Raw genomic sequence first — 12,799 nt, 5'->3', positions numbered from 1 at the left:
TTTCAGGATTGAATCCGTGATCAGGAAATGTTCCCAGTGTTGCTGATGTACTCCTCCCATGCTTGAGAGTCCTGGATTCCATCTCCTGAGGAGAGGAATTGGGCTTAAGTGACTAGAGAGAAGTTTCTTGTCAGAGAAATCTTGTTACCTTGAGGAGAAGAAGCATAACTAGACTGGGATGGATATTACACTTAGGGAAGAGGAAGTGTTTCATATCCCTGGACCAGGAGGCCAGAATGAGGCAAACTTGCCCCTCTGTCTGGCCTTCTGTGTTGAGGAGGCCTGAGGTGGCAGAAGGAAGATGGGAGAAGAGCCCCCAAGGAAGCTCTGGCCAGCCTCAGGCTGTCCTCACCCCACCCTGCTGATATAGCACATGTAGAGATAAGGAAGCACCCAGGAGCCAGTGCCACCCCTCCCCTCCCAACAGCAACCAAAAGGGTCATGGCCCTGGCTGCCCTAACTTGGCCGTTGTGTGTCCTGAAGCACAGACACACTGCTTAAAGAGATTCTCCTGGTCATGGTGGCTCACACCTGTAATCGCAGCACTTTGGGAGGCCGAGGTGGGTGGATCACGAGGTCAGGAGTTCGAGACCAGCCTGACCAACATGGTGAAGTCCTGCCTCTACTAAAAATACAAAAATTAGCTGGGCGTGGTGGCACGCACCTGTAATCCCAGCTGCTCAGGGAACTGGAGCAGGAGAATCGCTTGAACCTGGAGGCAGAGGTTGCAGTGAGCCAAGATTATTGTACCACTGCGCTCCAGCCTGGGCAACAAAGCAAGACTCCATCTCAAAAAAAAAAAAAAGTGATTCTCCTTTGTCTTGCCCCTCAGCTGTCATAAGCAATCAGTGTCCTGTCCCCTTAATAAGGTGGTGGTTCTCAAAGTGGGATCCCCAGGCCAGCAGCAGCAGCATCGCCCTTAAAAGTTGTTAGAAAAGCAAATTCTGGGGTCCCCCTCCACACCTATAAAACAAATTCTGAGGTCAGGGCTTAGCAGCTTCTGTTTTGACAATCCTTCTAGTTGACACGCTGTAAAGTTTGAGAATCACTGACTCAGAGGAAATAGCTTTGTGGAGAAAATGAGCTAAGGCCAGGTGCAGTGGCTCACGCCTGTAATTCCAGCACTTTGGAAGGCTGAGGCAAGTGTATCACCTGAGGTCAGGAGTTTTAGACCAGCCTGGCCAACATGGTGAAAACCCATCTCTACTAAAAATCTAAAAAAATAGCTGGGCGTGGTGGCACACACCTGTAATCCCAGCTACTCAGGAGGCTGAGGCGGGACAATCACTCGAACCCGGCAGGCAGAGGTTGCAGTGAGTTGAGAGCTCACTGGGAGACAAAGTGAGACTGTCTCAAGAAAAAAAAAAAAAAAGGAAAGAAAATAAATGAGCCATAGGAAAGGCCACAAGACAGCTACTTCCTTCCACAAGCACATGCTAGAGCTCCCTGCCTCTGCTTTTGCTCAGAGCCACAGTGCCTCTTAATGGCTTCAGGAGGTCACACCAGCCTCCGTCCTGCCGCACAACCTTTGCACTTGCGGGGCTGTGACCAGCAGCACTCAGCAAGGCTGGCTGCTTCTCATGCATGATGTCTGAGCATACGTCTCAGGAGGGGCCTTCACTTAGTACCCTGTACAGTGACAGCCCTTGCCGCTCCCATGGTGACTTTTTATTTCCTTTTAGCATTTTCCACTTCTGAATAAGTTCGCATCGATTGGTTTATTTATTTATTTATTTCTTAATTTAGACACAGTGTCTTGCTCTGTCACCCACGCTGGAGTGCAGTGGCACGCCACTCATACAGCTCACTGCAACCTTGGACTTCTGAGCTCAAGCAGTCCTCTTGCCTCAGCCTTCTGAGTATCTGGGATTACAGGTCTGCACCACCACAACTGGCTAATTTTTTTTTTTTTTCTGAGACAGAGTTTCTCTCTTGTTGCCCAGGCTGGAGTGCAATGGCACAATCTTAGCTCACTGCAACCTCCACCTCCTGGGTTCAAGCAATTCTTCTGCCTCAGCCTCCCGAGTAGCTGGGATTACAGGCGTGCGCCACCATGCCCAGCTAATTTTTTGTACTTTTAGTAGAGACAGGGTTTCTCCATGTTGGTCAGGCTGGTCTTGAACTCCTGACCTCAGGTGATCAGCCCGCCTCGGCCTCCTAAAATGCTGGGATTACAGGTATAAACTACCATGCCCAGCCTATACATATATATATGTGTGTGTGTGTGGTGTGTGTGTGTGTGTGTGTGTATTATATATATATGTGTGTGTATATTATATATATATATATATATATATATTTTTTTTTTTTTTTTGAGATGGAGTCTCACTCTGATGCCCAGGCTGGAGTGCAGTGGCGTGATCTCGGCTCACTGCAGTCTCCACCTCCTGGGTTCAAGCGATTTTCCTGCCTCAGCCTCCCAAGTAGCTGGGATTACAGATGCACACCACCACACCCAGCTAGTTTTTGTATTTTTAGTAGAGGTGGGGTCTTACCATGTTGGCTAGGCTGGTCTCGAACTCCTGATCTCAGGTGATCTGCCCACTTTGGCCTCTCAAAGTGCTGGGATCATAGGCATGAGCCCACACCCCAGGCCAGACCTGGCTAATTTTTTAAAAACTCCCAAAGCACTGGGCTGACAGGTGTGAGCTATTTGTTTACTTCTTTTGTTTCTTTACTTCTTATTGTCTGCATCTCTTCAGAAGCTAATTCCCATTAGAGCAGGTGCTATATTCTTTGCCGCCACCATATCACCAGTGTCTACAACTGCCTGACACAGGGTAGGTAGTCAGATGCTGAAAGAGTGAATAAATGATGTTCCCCGAGGGCAGGCACAGGTTCTCCAAGTGCCTGTTTCAATACTCCTCCCATGCCACCACCCCTAGACCCAAGCTTGGCATTCCTTTTTTCCTGAGTGATCAGGAAGGCACAGCCACTGTCCTTGGCCTAGTGTGTGATGTCTGTAACTAAGAAAAAGGCTCCATCTTTGCCTCAGCTCTGAGGGGCGGGGCCTCAAAGATAAGGAGGACCCTACCCTTGTGTCACTGGCCCTTCCTTTCAGCATGTCAGACGAATTTGTAATTTCAACCCCAGCCTTTACCTGTCTTAGCCATAGTTGCTAAGGCAACAATTGGGCCTCAATTTCCTGATGACCAGAGTCCACCAATGGCTGCCATCATCCTGTTATCTCCTGGCCAGCTATTCGTGGCACCATCTCAGCCATGCCCCAGTCTGGCCAATGCAGAGGAGGTCACCAGGGAGGCTGGGAGGAGGAGCCTCAAGTTTTCCAGAAACTGTACAGAGCACCTGCTGTGTCACACCTCATATGTGCTGTTCCCTTCCTTTGGGTGCCTCTTTTGTCTCCTGGCCTGCTCTTCTGTCATCAAAGCTGGCCTCGAAGCCTTCTCTGGGAAGCCCCTGTGGATGCTTCAGGCACAACAATCCCTTCTGTGCAAGCCTTTCCTGTCTCACTGCTCAGTAACTGACCTGTCCTAAGTTTTTTTCTGCTAGAATTGCTTCCCAAAGACCAAGGAGGGTCTTGATCATTTCATCTAGTGTTAAGCAAGGTGTGCCTCGGTCTCCCAGTGAGAGCCCGTGCATAGCAGGTGTTCCAACAGCGGGGCCTCTGGGACATCGACAGAATCCTAATGAGCCAGGGACTGAGACCCATCATCTCGTGGGTGGTCAGGACAGCAGGACTGAGGCCGTGACTCAGCTATAGCAGAGGAAGCCAGACCAGACCCTATTGGGTGTCTCCCCTAACACAGGGTCCCATGTGAGACTGCAGGGCCCATGCCACCACCGCAAGTGTCCTTGAGGGCGAGCTGAGTTCTCCTTCCAGAGGCCATTAGTGCTTGTCACAGCAGCATGTTGGGAAATGGAGTCTGAGGGCCATGATCTGTGCTCCCTCTGGGAATGTGGTCTGGAAGGGACAAAGGAAAGAGAAGCAGAAGCAGCCAGAAACTGAGCAGAAAACCAGGCACGGTGGCTCACGCCTGGAATCCCAGCACTTTGGGAGGCCGAGGCAGGTGGATCACCTGAAGTCAGGAGTTTGAGACCAGCCTTGTCAACATGGTGAAACCCATCTCTACTAAAAACACAAAAAATTAGCTGGGCGTTGTGGTGCACGCCTGTAATCCCAGCTACTCGGTTGGCTGAGGCAGGAGAATTGCTTGCACCATGGAGGTGGACATTGCAGTGAGCCGAGATCACGCCACTGCACTCCAGCCTGGGCGATAGAGCGATACTCTGTCTCAAAACAAACAAACAAACAAATGAAACCAAGCAGAAGCAGGTTTCACCCCCTTCGGCTCATTCTGCTTTGTCCAGCAGGCTGAATGAGCTTTGGAGCCATAATCAATCACTCTCCACCCTGTTGGGGACCAGAGGCAGTGTCATCCTGCCCAGGCTACAAGGCAGCAGCAGAGAGCGTCACACCTCAGCTGGTGCGGTTCTGCCCACAGCCCCACGCTCAGTAGGTGCCAACCCCAATGGCCACTACAGGTTTGCTGGTTTAGCCCTGGGATCCCGCACATGCCCACTGGGAGGTAGCTGAGTGTGTCTCACTCCAGCTGATGCACTTCCACCCCTGGTCCCTGCGGGGCGTCAGGGACAAGTCTCTCCTCCGGTTTGCAGAAGCCAAGTTACTCTGGGGCAGGGGCCGGGATGGTATAAGGGGATAGTGGGCGTCCGTGGTCCGTGCAGATTTCGGCCCTGGGCTGGGTAAAGCAACCTTATGCTGCACCTGTCCCCTGGGGCTGTTCCATCCAGTTCTCCTCTCCATAATCCTTTCCTGATGGCGCCAGGCTGAGCTTAAGGGGCCCCTACAGGACAGTCAATGGGGGCTGGCTCTGGGTCCCCGAAGCGTTTTGTGCTCTGATGGGAAGGCTTAAAGGGAAATGAAGGGACTTCTGAAGAGTATGAATCCCGTTATTGGCACCGGTAAGTGGGTGCTGGTAGCAACAGCAGGTGGTGTGGGTAGGAGTTGCCAAGAGGGCGAGGTAGAAAATAGAAGATGAGGAAAAAAATGATTGAAGATCTCAAATGTCCCTTTATTTTTTATTTTTATTTTTTTACTTTTGAGACGGAGTCTTGCTCAGTCGCCCAGGCTGGAGTGCAGTGGCGTGATCTCGGCTCACGGCAAGCCTCACCTCCCGGGTTCCCGCCATTCTCCTGCCTCAGCCTCCCGAGTAGCTGGGACCACAGGCGCCCGCCACTGTGCCCGGCTAATTGTTTTGTATTTTTAGTAGAGACGGGGTTTCACCGTGGTCTTGATCCCCTGACCTTGTGATCCGCCTGCCTTGGCCTTCCAAAGTGCTGGGATTACAGGCGTGAGCCACCGCGCCCGGCCTCAAATGTCCCTTTATTAGCCCCCCTGGGGCCTCCCACCTGCCTAGCACAGCTCCCCATCTTCACCACGACCCCCCTCACTCGCACTCTCACCAGTAACAACAGCGGCCATTGCCTGAGCACTTACGCTGTCCCATTATGTAAAGCACCCAGGTTCAGGTGCTTTACATAATTCTCACCTTTCATCCTCACAACAACTCCATGAGGGAGGTAGTGCCATGATGCCCATTTTACAGATGAAGAAACAGAGGCTGAGAGGGGTCAGGTGACTTGTCCAGATCACATAGGCAGTGAGTGGAACAACCAGAATTGGAACTAAGCACACTGACTGTTACCCTCCATGCAGCCATGCAGAAAGCAGAGGAGAGAGGCTGAGAAGACTTTGAAGCCACAGTAACATGTTCCTTGCCCACATGTTTACCATCTGTCTTGTAGTCTGGGGGTTGACACATCCTCCTGCCTTCCCTCTGGGTTTTTTTTTTTTTTTTTTTTTTGCAAACCTTGGTTTGCAGAGGCTGGAGAACAGCCAAGCCAGAGCTGGGAGCAGCCTCTGACCTGAAGCCCCCGTTGGAGAAGTCATCCAGGACAAAGACCAGTCTTCTGTGAGGTGACTGAGAGTGGGTGTCCTGAGCAGAGGCTGTAGTAGTTTAGGGAGGTTAGGCCACTTGCCCAAGCCCCGTGTGTCCTGAGGCATCAAGCAAAACAGCTGTCCCAGTCATTAGACACCTAATGTGTACATGAACCTGTCTCGGGTCCTCTTCCTTGGTCCTTGGCGCGAACTCCCTGAGAACAGATTTGGAGATGAGGGAGTAGGTCCCTCTCAGACACAGCCCATGTGTAACCTTCTGGGGTGTAATAGTTTTGACAACGTACACCCCTTGGCCAGCAATGACACCTCTAATGCTCTAATGTTCCCTCTTATGGAAGCTTCTGTTCCGTTAGGCACAGTCTCCTCCTTTTTTTTTTTTTTTTTTTTTTTTTTTTGAGATGGAGTCTCCCTCTGCTGCCCGGGCTGGAGTGCAGTGGCTGGTTCTCAGCTCACTGCAAGCTCCGCCTCCCGGGTTTACGCCATTCTCCTGCCTCAGCCTCCGAGTAGCTGGGACTACAGGCACCCGCCACCTCGCCCGGCTAGTTTTTTGTATTTTTTAGTAGAGACGGGGTTTCACCGTGTTAGCCAGGATGGTCTCGATCTCCTGACCTCGTGATCCGCCCGTCTCGGCCTCCCAAAGTGCTGGGATTACAGGCTTGAGCCACCATGCCCGGCCTCCTCTTTTTTTTTTTGAGACAGAGTCTTGCTGTGTCGCCAGGCTGGAGTGTAGTGGTGCGATCTTGGCTCACTGCAACCTCTACCTTCCAGGTTCAAGTGATTCTCCTACCTCAGCCTCCCAAGTTGCTGGGACTACAGCCATGTGCCACCACGCCCAGCTAATGTTTTGTTTTTTTGTAGAGATGGGGTTTCACCATGTTGGCCAGAATGGTCTCAATCTCTTGACCTCGTGATCCACCTGCCGCGGCCTCCCAAAGTGCTGGGATTACAGGCATGAGCCAGCACACCCAGCTGGCACAGGTCTAAGTCTAGTTATACCATCTCTATCTCCAACTCCATCATCTCCCTTTTCCCCACCATCACCATCACCTCTGTCTCCATCTCCACTACTCATCTCCATCATCTCTCTTTTCTTATGTGCCATTGCTGTCCGCTGTCTCCTCTCTGATGCTGCTATTGTGTCTCTCATCTTCCTCTAAATTTATATAATAGCAAAATTAGCAATAAGCAGAAAACTGGAAACACTGTAAATGTGGAGCAATTGGAGTTAAGTTCTGATGTATTTAATATGGGGTTGACTTCAGTTCTGATATATTTATATGATGAAATAATCCTACATTCAACATATTTGAGTACCTATCTTTGCCAGGCACCATGACTCCAAAGGCAAACAAATACTAAGTAATTATTAAAAGGATGCAGAAAGTTTAGTTCAAGATGGTGAATTAAACTTATACATTTACCTCCTTTTCTCCCTTGCCAAATCCCACTGAAATGACATTCGAGATGTATAGAAATGAACACATCCATAACAGAGCATAGAATGGTAGAGAGGTGGGGGAGGGGGAGGGCTTATACCAGCTACTGCAGTTAAGCTGCCTAGTTCTTTATTCCTAAATATGGACAACCAAAGCTCACCAGATAATTTGAGATAAACTAGCAGCATAAAAGAGATGGCCCAATATAAATAAGCAGATCAACTGATCGCAGAGGAAATCAGAAAACACAAGACAACTTTGAAAAAGCTAAAGCATGTAAGTAGCTGTATTTCTCATAGTGAATGCCAGATTTGGTGTGGTGGAGGATGTGAGCAGCTAGAACTCTCCTACACTGCTGGTGGGAATGCAGAATGGTGCAACCACTTTGGAAAACAGTTTGGCAGCTTCTTAAACATACCACAGGACCCAGCGAGTCCACTCCACACAAAGACGTGTATGCAAATATTTATAGTGGCTTTATTTATATAGCCCCAAGTTGGAAATAGCTGCACCACCATGCTGTTATATAGGCTGAAAGAGGTTTCCTCACAACACAGGGGTCCTCCATCATGAATGCCTCTTTAATGAAAACTCTTCTCAAGGCTGCTTTACTTCCAAAGGAAGCTAGAGTCATTCACTGCAAAGGCCATCAAAAGGCCTCACACTCCATTGCTTAAGGCAACAGTGATGCTGATAAGACAGAAAAAGAAGCAGCCACTATTCCTACTTCTGTCCCCCATGGCCAGTTTTTCTCCTCCTCATCAGTCACTCCTACTTACTCTCTCACTGAAGTTTCCACCTATCAATCCCTCCCCACTCAAGGCAAATGGTTCTTAGACCAAGGAAATACCTCCTTTAAGCCTCATGGTCTCATTCCATTCTGTCTTCCTTTCATAACCTCTTCCATGTGGGTTACAAGCCACTAGCCAGCCTCGTAGAACCTCTCATTTCCTTTAAGACATTTGCCCTGCATTTCACTCCATCTTTGGCTACCTTCCCCCTGTAAGCTGGACCGGGTGTGAGGAGGGGAGATGATAGAAGGATTACCGTGTTGGGTAGTGGAGGGTGAGGAAGGATTGGGACCTGGCTCAGCCTGGCAAGGAGCAGCCTGGGGAGGAGGGGAGAGGAGGGGAGAGCTCAGATAGGTCTATAGAAAAGGAGGATTCAAAGGACTTAGAGCTTGAGGTGGAGACTGAAGGAACAGACAAAAGAGAAAGAAGAAAGATTTGGGACGAGTCACATTGGGAGCAGAGACTAGGGAGGGACCAATGTATAAAAGAATACCTGGACGTCAGGCACCTCAGACCATTTGCCCATTTTACGACAAAAATTATCTAAATCTTGTAGGATGGAGAAATTGAAAGTGCCATTTTCTGGCTATATAGAACCACTATTGAGTTTGTATTGGGGCCAAGTGGTGTTGCAGAAGAAAATAAGATGCTTAGGTTTTAGTTCAGGCGAGAGTTGAAGAGGTTTTACGTTTTTGAGAACAGAGGCTAAGGGAGAAGAAGGGGGAATGGAGGGTGGAAGGCTGCCTACAGTGAAGGAAGCAAGCCCAGAGAAAAGAGAGGGTAGAGACACCGAGGTGGGGGCGGGTACTTGCCACCCATGGGGAGATGGTACTTGCCACCCGGGGGCGGGGGTAGTACTTGCCACCAAGGTAAAAGATCAAGGCAGGCATCCCTGTGGTGATCAGACACCTCTAGAATGTGGGTGAATAATCAGGCAGGCATCCCTGCAGTGATTAAACACCAAGGGAAGACTGTCTTCCTGAGTCCGTGACTGGCACCGGCGTTTTTGGTTCATGGATAAAATGTGTCTCTGTCTCTACCGGAAAAGGAAAGGAACTGAAATTAAGGGAAGGGAGAGATTGAAGGGTGGCACTGAAATTGAAAGGAGAATGAGGTTGAGGGATAATGAGAGAGGTTGGAGAAGAGAGTAAAAAGAGGCCGCTTACCCGATTTAAAATTGGTGAGGTGTTTCTTGGGCTGGTCTGAGGACCGGAGGTTGTAGGTGGATTTTTCTCATGGAGGAAAGAGCAGGAGGACAGGGGATTGATCTCCCAAGGGAGGTCCCCCGATCTGAGTTACGGCACCAAATATCACACACATCCTTGTGAAGAGACCACTAACAGGCTTTGTGTGAGCAATAAAGCTTTTTAATCACCTGGGTGCAGGAGGGCTGAGTCTGAAAAAGGAGTCAGCAAAAGGAGATAGGGGTGGGGCAGTTTTATGGGATTTGGGTGGGTAGTGGAAAATTATAGTCAAAGAGGGTTGTTCTCTTGCGGGCAGGGGCGGGGATCACAAGGTGCTCAGTGAAGGAGCTTCTGAGCCAGGAGAAGGAATTTCAGAAGGTAATGTCATCAGTTAAGGCAGGAACTGACCATTTTCACTACTTTTGTGATTCTTCAGTTGCTTCAGGCTATCTGGATGTATACATGCAGGCTTGGGCTCAGAGGCCTGACAGTTACATGACTGTATACATTTGTCATAAGTCATTAGATTTTATACTTACAATTATTGAATTTTACTTAAGTAAATAATGCCTCAAAGCTGATTTTTTTTTTTGAGACAGCGTCGTCCTCTGTCACCCAGGCTGGAGTATAGTGGTGCGGTCTCAGCTGACTGCAACCTCCTCCTTCCAGGTTCAAGCAATTCTCCTGCCTTAGCCTCCCAAGTAGCTGGAATTAGAGGTGTGCACCACCACGCTTGACTAATTCTTGTATTTTTAGTAGAGACAAGGATTTGCCATGTTGGCCAGGCTGGTCTCAAACTCCTGACCTCAAATGATCCACCCACCTTGGCCTCCCAAAGTGTTGGGATTGCAGGTGTGAGCCACTGTGCCCAGCCTAAAGCTGATATTTAAAAAGTGAAAATATGTATCCTTAGAGAAAGTCAAACAGGCAAGCCATTAAAAAGAAGAGCACAGGATGCTACAAAAAAGGCACAGGTTTAGAAGATACCAAGGAAACCAGGAAAATTAAAAAAATAATGATGAAATAAAAAGGCACAGGGAATAAGACAGTATTAGAAATTACTGCCAAAACAGGGTGGCGATTTTCACATCAGACAGGGTCAGACCTCAGAACAAGGGGCAGTACCAGGGACAAAGGGGGCCATTTCCTAAAGATAATGAATGCAGCAATCAGGAGAACTATAAAATCCTAAATGCACAGGTGCCTAAGAACAGAGCTCCAAAGTACCTGACAAAGGCCAACGAACTACAGAGCTGGACTATGCACATGCAGAGGTGAGATTCCAACACCCTCTCTCAGTAATCGACAGAACCAGTGGACAGAAAACCTGGATTTAGAAGACGTGATAGTTAATTTTATGTGTCAACCTGACAGGTCAGTTATTATTCTGGGTGTTTCTGTAAAGGTGTTTGTGGATGAAATTAACATTTGAATCAGTAGACTGAGTGAAGCGGATTGCCCTCCTCAATGTACGTGGGCCTCATCAATCCCTTGGAGGCCTGAATAGAATGAAAGTAAGGGGAGACGCTTCGTGACTATCTCGAGTGAGGATGAGAGTCTTTTCCTGCCTTCAGATTTGAACTGCGATATTGGTTCTTCCTGCATCTCCAGCCTGCTGGCCTTTAGATTGAAACTGCACCATCAGCTCTCCTGGGCCTCCAGCTGCTAACTCACCCTGCAGACCTTGTGACCTCCATAATCATGTGAACTGATTGCTTTTCTTTCCTTTTTTTTTTTTTTTTGAGATGGAGTCTCTGTTGCCCAGGCTGGAGTGCAGTGGTGCGATCTTGGCTCACTGCAGCCTCTGCCTCCCAAGTTCAAGCGATTCTCCTGCCTCAGCCTCCCAAGTAGCTGGGATTATAGGAGTGTACCACTATGCCCAGCTAAATTTTTTGTATTTTTAGTAGAGACAGGGTTTCACCATGTTGGCCATGCTGGTCTCGAACTCCTGACCTCGAATGATCTGCCTGCCTTGGCCTTGTGCTGGGATTACAGGCGTGAGCCACTGGGCCTGGCCATTATGTGAGCTGATTTCTTATTTCTCTCTCTATATATATCTGTATCTCTCTCTCTACCTACACATACACCCCCCCACCCATACACACACACCCCATTAGTTTAATCTCTGGAGAACCCTGATTAATAAAGACCAGAAGCAGACTATTAAACAACTTGACCTAAGTGACATTTATAGAACACTCCACCCAGCAACAGCGCAGTACATATTCTTTTCAATTGCACGTGGAACATTCACCAAGATAGGCCTCAATACATTTAAAAGGATCAAAATTACGTGAAAACATGATTAACAGAACATTTTGTAGAAGAGCTAGAGGATAAAGTAAAAAAAATTCCTAGAATACAAAGACACTAAAAGAGTATATAAGTGAAAAATTGAGGGAGGATACTGTGCCAGGAAGTACAATGTCTACTAGAAGTTTCAGAAAGAGGAAACAGAGAAAATCAGGGGCTGGGATGCGGGAATGAAGAAGTAAGAGAACAAGTTTCCAGAAGAAAGTATCGAGACTCAAAATCTCATGGTATCAGAGGTGTTTGAACCAGAGCAACTTCATCTTGAGTAGGGGCGGGGTAAAATGAGGCTGAGACCTACTGGAATGCACTGCCAGACGGTGAAGGCATTCTAAGTCCCAGGATGAGATAGGAGCTCATCACAAGATACAAGTCCTAAAGACCTTGCTGATAAAACAGGTTGCAGTAAAGACTTAGCTGCCCAAACCCACCCAAACCAAGATGGCGATGAGAGTGACCTTGGTCGTCCTCACTGCTTCACTCCCACCAGCGCCATGATAGTTTACACATGCTATGGCAACATCAGGAAGTTACTTTATATGGTCTGAAAAAGAGTGGCATGAATAATCCACCTCTTGTTTAGCATATAATCAAGAAATAACCATAAAAATGGGCAACCAGCAGCCCTCGGGGCTGCTCTGTCTATGGAGTAGCCTTTCTTTATGCCTTTACTGTGCTAATAAACTTGCTTTCACTTTACCCTATGGACTCACCCTGTCACTGCAAAAAAGAAATTTAAAAAAGTGACAGTAAAATAAAGGCCTTTTAGGCATGCAGAAACTCGCTCCCTCTGTACCTGTCCTGAAGAAATGACTGGTGTCAGACATGGTAGCCCTGTGAAGGTATAGCCCTGCAAATTGAAATGGAATCCAAAGAGCAAGGTGTGGAACCTACGAAGCAGAGAAATTAACCCAGGAATTCAATGAAAAGAAGACCTAAGATAACAGCTTTGCAGCAGGTCCCCCAAAACAAGAGGTCAGCAAGGAGAATTCAGCAATGGATTCCATGCAACAGCTAGCCTATTACAAAGGAGAAAGACCTCAGTCATATGGTGAAGAAAATGACATGTTTCTTAAGAAGGAAAAAAAAAAAAAAACAAAAACTCTAGGAAAAAAAGAAATCTAATATGTCTTAAATAAG

Source organism: Trachypithecus francoisi, unplaced genomic scaffold (assembly GCF_009764315.1).
Source record: "Trachypithecus francoisi isolate TF-2019V2 unplaced genomic scaffold, Tfra_2.0 Contig01585, whole genome shotgun sequence".
Classification (NCBI taxonomy): Eukaryota; Metazoa; Chordata; class Mammalia; order Primates; family Cercopithecidae; genus Trachypithecus; species Trachypithecus francoisi.
Note: the sequence above shows the minus strand (reverse complement) of the source record.